This window comes from Sceloporus occidentalis, unplaced genomic scaffold, assembly GCF_023333645.1.
Source record: "Sceloporus occidentalis isolate IW3139 unplaced genomic scaffold, rSceOcc1.0.p SCAF_10, whole genome shotgun sequence".
In the NCBI taxonomy this organism is placed as follows: Eukaryota; Metazoa; Chordata; class Lepidosauria; order Squamata; family Phrynosomatidae; genus Sceloporus; species Sceloporus occidentalis.
This window is the reverse complement of record NW_028316990.1, coordinates 25131366-25143758: the sequence shown is the minus strand read 5'-3', so window position 1 is coordinate 25143758 and position 12393 is coordinate 25131366. Positions and strand designations below refer to the sequence as shown.

At 42.3% G+C, this 12393-nt stretch overlaps 1 protein-coding gene across 9 annotated transcripts in view; it reads right to left on the bottom strand.

Moving 5' to 3' along the window:
* RBFOX1 (RNA binding fox-1 homolog 1) overlaps positions 1-12393 on the bottom strand; it is a 1300148-nt gene that overhangs the window by 646884 nt on the left and 640871 nt on the right. The gene's annotated exons all lie outside the window — the stretch shown is intronic.

Below are 12393 nucleotides of genomic sequence, written 5' to 3'. Positions count from 1 at the left end.
GAGTATTCCTTGCCTAAGAAAACCCTTTGGAAATCATGGGGTTGTTGTAAATCAATGGGCTACTTGAAAGCACCTATATACACTTCATTTCCATATAAAAAGGATTTTGAATTATCCTCACATACTAATGGAATGTATAGGTCTGTCCCTGGCTTCCACTCCATCAAATAATAATAATAATAATAATAATAATAATAATAATAATAATAATTTATATTTCCCACCTCTCCCCGCGGATCGAGGCTGGATTACAGCAAAAATAAAATGACAAATGCATGTGAGGTAGTAGACTGAAGTCTACGAAAGTTCGTATTGCCAACTTCTTTCTTTTGGATAGTCTCAAAGCTGCTCCAAGATCAATGAAAATTATATTACAACGTATTTGAAAAAAGGGGGCTGCCTGCCTCGATGGGCCAGCCTGGTTGCCCCGCAGGGAAGCCCCGCGACGCATTGGCCGGCTCTTCCGGCTCGGGTGGCTCCATAGGCCCCAGCGTGGGGCCGCCCGAGCTGTGATTGGCAAGCGCCGGGGCCAGGGGGAGGGACTTCCGCTGCGCCAGCTGTGACTCCATGTCCCAGAAGGCACTGCAGGCGGAAGTGCCTACCCATTGGGCGGCGTCATAGCTTGGCGCTGCCCGGGATTGGTGGGGAGGCCGGGAGGTGGGCCCCCACCCTTTCCCAGCATCCCATGGGTTCTGTGGCCTATTTAAGGCCACCAGGCGCCCGGCCTGGCGCCATTTCCAGCTCGGCTCACTGACCCTCCCTCCCTCTGTGGGATCAGGGTTGCTATCACAACTTTGGAGGTGGTTGCATAGGTCTCGGATCTGGTGGGCTTGGTTTCCAGGGCTGCGTAGCGCTAGTCCCATGAGGACACGGGGGTGCTGTGAGCGATGCAGTGTTGCCATTGCGGTGGCAACATCGATACAGTGTCCCCCGTTGACAAGGGACAGAGATACAACGATGCGTATATGCGGAGATGCAATCAATCGCATGATCGATTACTGGAACATGGGTGTTAACCAGATATCCCTTGCCATCCCGAAGCTTGGCTGAGACCAAGCACTTGGGTTCATCTATTCAGTATGGGGCTGATGGATGACAGATCCAGACCTCATGCATCAGAGCCAACCCTACGTTTCTGGTTGTTGTCTTGTGGTTTGGTTGTGTTAATAAAGTTGTGGCCTTTTCCTCCAACTGCTGTGTATGGTATCTGTCTGCAGCTACTTCCCTCTTAGGCAACAGGCACATGCCGCTACCCAGATTTCCTTGTTTGGGAAACCCATTTTTCTAGATGGATGAGAATCCTTACAGTCCAGGACTTACTCTGCATGGAAAAGATAACATTTTGTGCAGAAAATGACATTTACTGTGCAGAAAACATCTTTTTTTTCCTGCAGAGAAATCATTGCCTACAGAGTAAACATTTTCTGCAATAAACCCTCCACCATTTTGCAGAAAATACCATCTTCTGAGCAGCAAACTTCTTTTCTGTACAAAAATATGAAGCTTTCTGCACAGATCGTAATAATTTTTTGCGCAGGAAACTTTGCGGTGCCAAAAAAAAGCATTAAAAACACATTAAGTCCCAACACAAATAATCTTTGAATATTCCCCGCAGCATGGGGAAAACATGCATGAGAAGGAAATGCATGAAGATTCATATCCCTAGCAAGCCGAAAGGATGAGTGCATCACTGAATACTAATATTGCTTTGTTTCTATCTGTCAGCCAGACTCTGCACAAAAAGAAAGCCATCTGGTTTGTCAAAGGAAAAAACAACCAAACAGAAAGCACCTGCCATCTTTGAGACTTAATCCAATATGCTCATGTCACAGTTAATTTTACAGAATATTCACGGCTGGGTTTTTTCTTCTCTGTCTCACATTCTTCTTAAAACAATGAACTAGACCAACTTTCTCGCTACCTAAGGGAGGCAATTGTGTTTGCAAACATTGTAGGGACACATAATGGTTCGGTATAGGAAGCTTCCCTTTCCAAGGGGGAAAGGAATCAACACTCTCCGCAAAGAGGAAAAAAGCACCTATCTACCCAAGGGAAAGACTCCATATACATGTTGCCGAATAAAGACGAAAATGAGAAATGAAACACTTTTGTTCCTCCCATTATCCCCAGTGAGGGCTTAGAAACACAGCTGTAACAATGTGAGAATGCTGACCTGGAAGAGAGTATATAATATTATATTGGCCTCAGAGGGAGCCATCAGGCAGACCAGCAACATCTTGGACTGCCTGAAGGACGAGACTTCTCCCTCCTTTAACTGTATTTTGTATTGTATTATGATTTTACTGTACACCGCTATGATCATCGCGGAATAGCGGTCTATAAATAAAACATATTATTATTATTATTATTATTATTATTATTATTTATTATATGTATTTATATTATCTATACCCCAGTCCTTTCCAGGCCAGCATTCTCTGAAGATGCCAGCCACAGATGCTGGCGAAACATCAGGAATAAACTCTTCTAGAACATGACCACAGAGCCTGAAAAACCCACAAAAATCTATATAACTGTAACAAATGACTCTTCATAAGAAGCCGCAATGCTTTCACATATGCCCCAAGGTGAATTTGCAAGAACTTTGGGACTAGAGTTATTTCTCACAATGAATCAATGGGACACGATGGAGAAATATTTGCAAGCGGCTTGTCTGAAAGCAGAGAGCTCTGAGTGGACACAGTTCTGATTGTCTTTCTCTCTGCAATGCCAGAAATGTAGACACTGAAGGAAACTTGCATCGAGGGGCATAATTCTTTTTTGGGGGAGACATCATGCTTTTTGGACCTCATGTGCCCGCCTCATGGCTACATGTTTTTGCATGCCTTCAAGTCATTTCCAACTTATGGCAATCCTAAGGCAAACCTATCCTGGGGGTCTGAGGCTGAGAGTGTGTGACTTGCCCAAGGCCATGCAATGAGTTTCCATGACTGAGCTGGGATTTTGTCTCCAAAGTCAGTACAGTGTAATGGTTTGGTTTTGGACCATAAGTCCAGAAAACAGGGTTTGATTCACCACTCGACCATGGAACCCATTGAGTGACTTTGGGCAAGTCACATACTCTCAGCCTCAGGGGAAGGCAATGGCAAACCTCCTCTGAACAAATCTTGCCAAGGAAACCCCATTATAGGGTTGCCTTAGGGTCACCATAAGTTGAAGGCACACAATAATAATAATAATAATAATATGTTTTATTTATAGACCGCTATTCCACAATGATCATAGCGGTGTACAGTAAAAATCATAATGCAATACAAAATACAAGGTGACAAAGGAGGGAGAAGTCTCGTCCTTCAGGCAGTCCCTGATGTTGCTGGGTCTGCCTGATGACTCCCTCTGAGGCCAAGATGACAGTTGAGGAGGGAGGACAATTCCAGATTCTTGGTCCATAAGTCGGAAATGACTTGAAGGCACACAACAGCAACATCAACATCAGAGTCACAGTCAAACACCTGAACCACTACCCTACACTGTCTCTCTGTGCTTCCTCTGTATTTTGAGGATTTTGTTTGCAAGCATGCATTGGAAAGACCTTTCCGGACTGTGCAAAAGTTTACTTGGAAAATAGCCACATGTTTTGAGAAATTCTGGGACAAACCACCTCTCTTTTCCAGCACCCTCAAACTAGGAACAAGAAAGAAAGAAAGAAAGAAAGAAAGAAAGAAAGAAAGAAAGGTGTTGAAAAAACGTATTTCTCAAATACAGTGGGGCCTCGTTGTGCGCTGCGGTTTGGTTCCAGGATCTGCGTGGATAACAAAATCCGTGGATGCTCAGATTCCATTAAATATAATGGCAGAGCAAAATGGTGTCCTGTATATAAAATGGAAAATTAAGGTTTGCTATTTGGAATTTATAATTTGTTAACAATATTTTCAATCTGTGGATGCTTGAATCCGTGGATAAAAAAAATTGTGGATAAGGAGGGCTGACTATACTGGAAATGCTGACAAGAAGAACCCTGAAATGATGAAAATCTTCACAATTTGCATGCCATTTTGCATAGGAAATTTTGTTTGCTTGTTTTATGCTGATCAAGTATTATCTATATCCCCCACGGGGTAGCACTAGGTTGTTAAAAAAGGAACAAACCAAGGAAGAAGGAATGATGGTGCAGAGATGCCACAAAGTAATAAAAATAGGACTTGGATGTATGTTGGAAACCGTCCATGCAACTAGTTTGCTCTCTGTTTCTGGAAACGCAGGTACTGTCTGGAAGACACTCTTTATTCCTAGCATTACCTGCACTTTCTAGGCAATGTTTTATTCCTGAACGTGGCTCTTGCATGCTGCAGTATCACAAATGGGCAGCAGATGGAAGCAAACGACCGCCCAATCTAGCTAGATGCTCAAATCCAGGCTCTAAACCCCAGCTCTTTATCCATACCAAACTGCTGAGTGCATTTGACAGGCTAAACATCAAACCGTGCAAACTGCTCAGAATAACAAGATGTAGATAGCAAAACCATTTACATCCCAGAAAAGCATAAGATGGAAACTTGAATTCTAATCCAAAATAGAACATCTAAATATACAATCCAACAGGCATAAAATATTGGAAAGTCCTAAAAAGAAGCCACAGCTACATTCATGTGCGTAATTTGGGATTATGCCCTTTTTATGAGAAATCAGACAAGGAGATATTCAATACCTACTCATCAAATGTCCCCTATTGTTGTTCTGCGCCCTTCAGTAATATCTTTAGTAGTAGTAGTAGTAGTAGTAGTTTGTTTTGAAGTCATTTCCAACTTATTGTGACCCTAAGGTCTATTATGGGGGTTTCTTGGCAAGATCTATTAAAAGTGGGATTGACCTTGTCTTACTCTGAGGCCGATAGTGTGACCAGTGTGATTCCATGGCTTTGCAGGGATTCGAACCCTGGTCTCCAGAATCATAGTCCAGCGCTCCAACAACTACACCATGCTGGCTCTCAAAAATGTTTCCTCCAACTTGCCCAGAGACAGCCTCCCATCTCCAGAGCATGCCACCACAGATAAAAATGTTTTGTTACATTCTCTCCAAAAATCTCTCTATCATGATCCATCACATACTGGATCAATGCAAAGACCTATTCTGCCAATTGTCTTTCTCACCATGATAGGCAACAGAGGAATCCAACAGCAAATGGGAGGCGCTGACTATAGAGATCTCAGTTGCCAAAGGAAGGTTTAAAACCATGAGTAAATAAAGCACTGGAAAAGCAAAGCACAGAAGAACACGCAAATGTATTTCCATGGGAGGAGCAAAAGCTTTCCAAGGAAAGACCTGAAAAGAGGTGCAGAAATGCCAAAGACAACTGCTAGAGATTTTTGTAGGTTTTTTGGGCCATGTGGCCATGTTCTAGAAGAGTTTATTCCTGATGTTTCTCCGGCATCTGTGGCTGGCATCTTCAGGGAATGCTGGCATGGAAGTGAGTGAGTTGTGTACACACACACACACACACACACACACACACACTGTGTGTATATATAATATATATACTGTGTGCCTCTTCAGGGAATGCTGGCATGGAAGTGAATGGGGTTTACTGTGTGTCTATATACCTCACTCACTTCCATGCCAGCATTCTCTGAAGAGGCACACAGCATACTGTATATATTATATATACACACAGTGTGTGTGTGCATACACAACCCACTCACTTCCATGCCAGCATTCTCTGAAGACGCCAGCCACAGCCACTGGCAAAACATCAGGAATAAACTCTTCTATAACATGGCCACATAGACTGAAAAACCCACAAAAAACTATGGATGCCAGCCATGAAAGCCTTCGACTTCAACTGCTAGAGTCAACATAAAGTCAAAGGTCATGCTAGACCAAAGAGAAGTAGAAAGATGGCTGAGTTCTCCTTGGCATTGAATGAGGGATATGAAATAATTTATGTTAATCTCAGCTAAGTAATAGCCATTGTTATGCTTAAAAAAAAAACAATTTTGTGCATGAAACAAACTCTTCTTCAATCAACCATTTTGGACAGTTTTGAATTTTGGAGTGTTTCAGATTCCCAGATAAGGGCTTGGTGATTCGTGCCACTTTCCTCCTTCCCTCCATTAATTCCTTCGACGGCATTGACCTGTTATAACTTGGTAAGTTTTCCAGTTCACAGCCTGACAGGTGCCTCGGGACCCTTGGGCTGTGAATAAATAGGAGCGTTGCAGAAGTTTTGTGAGATAAGAAGCCAGTGCGATAGCTTATTCCCGCTCAGGTCAATAAAGTTTGGATTTGCTGACCTCAGCTCTTCCCTCTTACTGTAGGGTTATCTGTCACGCAACTCAGTTAATGCAAACTTTCTAAAGGTCAAACAATCCAAACATACACACACCATATATATATTTCTCTCTCTCTTCAGTGTAGCAACAACTGCTGTGTGTTGCTGGATTACATATAAAGCAAGGCTGCATCTTTTCCAAGCAAAGCAATTTTTATGAGAGAGGACATGCTCCACTTGAAAATAAGCGAAGTTATTTATTCCAAGAGCCAGTCTGGTGTAGTGGTTTGACTCCAGATTATAAATCTGGAGACCAGGGCTCGATCCATGGAAACCCATTGGGTGACCTGGGGAGAGTTGCACACTGTCATCCTGAGAAAATGGGCTGCCGTAGGGTTGCCATTAGTTGGAAATGATTCGAAAGTACACAACAACAACAACTATCCCCTGGCTGTGATTAACAAAAAGCTCTTTCAGAGCTTCTATGATACAGTAGTACCAAGTTGTTTCTAGTTTTGCTAGAGCAAAATAATTCACTCCCAAGACTAACTTGTTGCCCTCATTCATGCCATAGTATTTTTGATTCCTATGTAAGGTTGCAAAACATGGACAGTGAAGAAAGCTGATAAGAAGAAGATGACTGAAATGTGGTCCTGGAGGAGAGATGTACAGATAGCATATGGGCTTCCAAAAAGACAAGTCAATGGTTGTGAAATGAAATCAAGCTCAAACTCACATTAGAAGCCAACATATTGTATATACTCATGTATAAGTCTAGAAATTTAGGCCAAAGAATTGACTTCAAACTGAGTCCACTTATCAACGAGTAAATTTAAGCATTGTATCTTAACTCTTACTTAAAAGAAGGAATCATCCTCCGGTGAAAGGCAAGAGTATAATCTGTCCTGGAAGCACCAAACCCCTCTATTCTCTTTTGCATCCAGCCTTAAGACTAAGCACAAAAGTTATGTCTGCTGGAATTTTGTAAGTTCTTTGACATTGTTTTGATTTGCTTCATCCTTTAGATCCTTGGTTTTACGTCCCTAAGTTTACCATCGACGTATCCACAGGTCATATCAAAACCCATAATTTCGGCCCCCAAACTTGCCCTTGACTTATGCATGAGGTTGACTTATAGTTGAGTATCTACGGTAGTTAAATTGAGTCTCATGATCACACATCATGAGACTAAATGATACATTGGAAAAGACAGTAAGAATTAGTTAAGTTGAAGACAAGAGGGAAAGAGAAGACTCCATGACAGTTGGGTTCATTGACCAAGGCCTTTGGATGTCTCACATTTATAGTCACCATAAGTTGAAGCCAATGATATGGCAAATAACAAAAGCAGTTTCTGTACTATAATGTGTGCATATCACACATTGCAAAGACGATGTACGACAATTTAAAAGAGATAGGAAGATGGCCATGGAGGGTTTTGACAATTGGCAGATTCATTTCTCCTAGGGTTTTTTTGGTAGACCCAGAAAGTAGCTCCCTGGTCCAGTCTATGACTTTGGCCTTTGAGCTAAGTTTGCATCTCCCTGAAGAGAGAGGATTAGACTTCGTAGTCCTTGCACACAAAAAGGAGTTAACCTTTGCAACCTTTCTGCTTGCATTTTAATTTTTATCCCTTCATATGATGGAAGGTCAACCACAGAAGCTTCCCAGAACCAATTATTGATAAGGGACAAGATACCACACACCTGAAGGTCAAACTCCTTTTTAATTTTTAAGATGTCAATCATCAAGGCGCTTCTACGGTCCTCTGAGGAACCGAGAGGGAAATTATCCTCAGCACAATTTTCTGCCATTTAGTGTGGACATCCCTTAACAAGTTTTCCAATTTTGTCTCAGATAATTAAGTAAGTCCTTGGCTCAGTAATCCAGGTATTCCCTGCCTTCATCTTCATGCGCCACAGAATGGAAATGCAGAGCCAATCGACTCATTTTAGGGAGAGCAAATTAACACTTTTTACGATAATGATGGGATACAAGGAGAGTAAGATGGCTATAGACTGGTTAACAAGAGCCATTTGAGTCCTACCCATAAGCAGTCTCTTTCTTCTTGTCTTCTCTTTTCTGGCTATATAGACGCAGTACAAACGGGTGCTTTGTGGCGCCCTGGGCCCGATTCTTAGTTCGGAGCACACACCAACCGCACACTCCAGAACCCTAGTATGTGCCAGTGGTGTCATAATGGCAGCCTCCCGTACACCCGCCACGCAGCAGCTGGACATAACTTCCAGAAAGTGGCGTCATGGGGGCGCCCTTTCCCCTTTACGGCACCGCAAAAAAGAAGCCACTCTAGGCAGCTTCTTTTTGGTGGTGCATTGGTGCTATAGCATCCGGCAGCTGCAGCATCGACTCGGGGCAAAGGCGAGCGGCATGGAGCCGCCCGGATGTTGAGACCCATTCTCTCTCTCTATCCTCCTTCTCTTTGGTGATGTGAATATGATCATGCTTTGTTGTTGTTGTTGTTGTCATTAACTGCCCTTGAGTCAGCCAACTCATGGGGCCAAAATGATGGATTCTGATATGATCCGTGGATAAGTCAAGGGTAAAACTTCAGGACATATAACAAAAGATCCAAAGCAAAGGAAAACAATGCCAAAGAACTTATAAAATCCAGTAGGTAGAACTGTTGGTGCTCATCCTAAAGGATGAGAGAATAAAGGATGGTCAGTGCTTCCAAGACAGATTATACTCTTGCTTTTCATCAGAGGATGATGCCTTTTTTGTAAGCGTTAAAGTATGGTACGTACATTTACCCATCGTGTTTTTTGGGTCAACTTTTTGACCTAAATTTCTAAACTTATACATGTGTATATACAGTATCTCACAGGGAGCCTGAGAATAACTGTTCTGGAAGACTGTAGTATGTAAACATCCGAATAGGTGCTACAGGTCCAGCTTGCTTTCTATAGTAAATCAGAGAGAGTACACAACATCACGACTTAAAGCACTGACTCATATATTCTTGAGCAACAAACGTAGAAAGTTTGAGAGAGAGAAACTTTCTAAGTGTGTAATTCAAGGATATATTTGCCACAGCTTTAGGTCACAATGTTGTGTACTTAGCAGTCTTGGCTCATTCTTTAATTCTTAATTTTTAAACTAACTAGCTAAGGAACATAATAATCCACATGCGAATCCATTATCCCATATCTTAGCCATAATGAATGTTCACCCTGGGATGTCAAAAATGTGTGTTGCGACCATATTTAAAACTGTTGCCGTGATGAGAAGTAAAAAATTCTTAATGCAAACCATTCCTTTAAAAAAAAGAATTAAATCAAGTATTACTGTGGAAGTAAAATCACAGCAACCAAGGCTTCAGGCAAAAGCAAGGCTTATTCACAAAGCACCCCTAATTGCTTTTGCAGTCCTTTGGGGGAAAACAAACACAATTTGGTGCAGGAGGAGGACAGGAGGAGAGAAGAAGGGACAGCAAGATCTGAAGTGATAACACATATTATCCAGCCAAAACGATGATGGATTTGAGTTATATAAATGGCTAAAGTCTTTATCTGGACTAGAACATCAGGAGAGCAGAGTTTCGTGAAAGTAACATTCACAAAAACCATTGCATTAGGAAGCTTACTTAAATATAGTTTTTTGTGGGTTTTTCAGGCTATGTGTCCATGTTCTAAATGAGTTTATTCCCGACGTGTCGCCAGCATCTGTGGCTGGCATCGTCAGAGAAAGACGATGCCAGCCACAGATGCTGGCGAAATGTCAGGAATAAACTTTCCTACAACATGGACACATAGCCCGAAAAACACACAAAAATCTATGGACCCCAGCCATGAAAGCCGTTAACGCCTTCTACTTCGCATTGCTTAAATAGGCATATCAGGTGAAATGCATGAAAAAAAATGCATACAAAAATGCAAACAAATTTTTATGTTGACTTTTAAGGGAGGAAAAAAAAACTCTCAAAGGTCAGGATAAACCAAACTGAAGAATTTATAATTGAGCTAACAACGTAGGTAGACATAGCATAGCATCCACACAACACACACCCTGACTCTGTCCCATGGTGGTGTGACGCCATGCGCCACAATGCATGGTGCGTGATGTCACGTTGCTCCTCTGGTGCTGCGTTTAGATGATGCAGTGCCAAAGGAGTGCTGTAAAGCTGCGGTGCTGGTGGCTACGGTACTCTTTCCAAGGCGCAAAAGCCCCTCACTTTGTCACTTCATACAGGAGAGAGAGAAATAAAAGAATCTAACACTGACTGATTCATCCACCCTCCAATCCCTCCAACAATACGTCAAAGTCCAAGCAAATCTATTGATAGTCTATTCCAAAATGTCCAAGCAAATCTATCGATAGTTTATTCATTAGCCACATTTCATTCACTGAGTTGCCATCCCAAGTTGTAACATTATCTGCTGCTTCTCCTTTCGGCATCATTTGCAGAGTCAGGCAATCAGGCATCATTCATTAAAGTCAGAAGTAGCTAATTAACTCTCACTTTATCTCGATGCTTGGCTGAGCAAGGACCCCAAGTCATTTGTGTCTTGGAGATCCTTTTTCAAGTCACAGCATTGCAAAGTTAAGTGTGTTGGTTTGCTTCTTATGTTTTCACTCCTCATTAAATTTATGCTGTTGTTGTTGTGCGCCTTCACATCATCCCAACTTATAATGATCCTAAGGCAACCTTTTCTCAGTAATTGCAAGGAGGGGTTGCCATTGCCTTCCTCTGAAGCTGAAAGAGTCACCCAGTGGGTTTCCATGGCTGAGTCGGGATTCAAACCCTGGTCTCTTAGCATTGTTGCCCAGTGTTCAGACCGCCACACCGCTCTGTCAGTTTTAAATGAAATAGACCGAAAAGACAAGGAGCTTTCGTATTTGCTTAACGCAGAGATGTATTCTGCATTTTCGTGCACATATCTGTGTTTCGAAAACTCTTCCAGTTAGAGTTCTATTAGAATTTAGTAATATAGCTTCAGTGTATTATCGGGATATGATCGCTAAAATAAAGTCAGAAAGATTTTCTAGATTCTATTGCAATTTAGTAACGTGCTCCAGGTTTCCAAGGTTCAATAGTTAAAAGACAGTGTTTGGAGTCTGAGAGCTTTTCTAAAGACAAGCAGTCGAGTCCCAACTCGAAGATTTGCTATTCATGGGGTGGGGGCCAGAGCTGGCAAAAAAGCCTATTTTGCCTCATATCAATATAGACAGACAGACAGACAGACAGACAGACAGACAGACAGACAGACAGACAGGACAGCCTTCTGTCCACAGAAATGTTCTTCTACCACAAAACCATCTTCTGCTAGCTATCTCACAAATCTGGCAACAGAGCACTCTATAGGCAGAATTGTTCTGCTAGCTAAATCACCTGGGGAAAGAGTGAAAAGGGCAGAGGAGAAGTGTTGGAGAGATAAAGAAGAACTACATCGTATCCCTCAGAAGTGATGGAGAGGTAAAGAAGAACTACATTGTGTCCATCAGGAGAAGTGTTGGAAAAATCAAGAAGAACTATATTGGATCCATCGGGAGAAATGATGGAGAGATAAAGAAGAAGAACTACATCAGATCCAATCGTCTTCAAGCCCAAGCACACTGCCACATTGTTGGTCCTACGTGAGATCAGGGAAAGGGTTGTCTTAAAGCCATCTCAATCTCATCCAATGTGAGATGGGCTTAGATTCTGGAAATCTTCAAGTCATCTAATACTGATTCAGCAGGCCTTTAGCCACATACAGATCTACAAATACAGAAGAAGAAGATGCTGATTCACACGGAGCATTTTGGTCCATCTAGAATGTTGTCATGAACTTTGGTCGAAAGTATCTGATCTCAAGATTTGGGGGGGTGGAGTCTTTACTAACCTCACCTGGAGATCACCCATGTTCTCTGGTGGTCTTCCAACCCTGGTGAGCTTCCAAAATCTGGTGAAACTAGATGGGTTCAGGATGGTATGAAGGAAAGTTAGGATTCCACTTAAAAGACAGTTGTGGTGGTAAGCAAAGCATTCTAGTGAAAGAAGAGGCTGAGGTCCTCTCCTGTCCTCATGTCCAGGAAGTTGCCAAGGTTCATGGTTGGATCTTCATTTCTCTTGATGTACACCTTAACTAGGAGAAGATGACAGCCGTGTCCCATATACGGTGACAACACCACAGAGAACTTAGGGAAATCAACCATAATTGAGT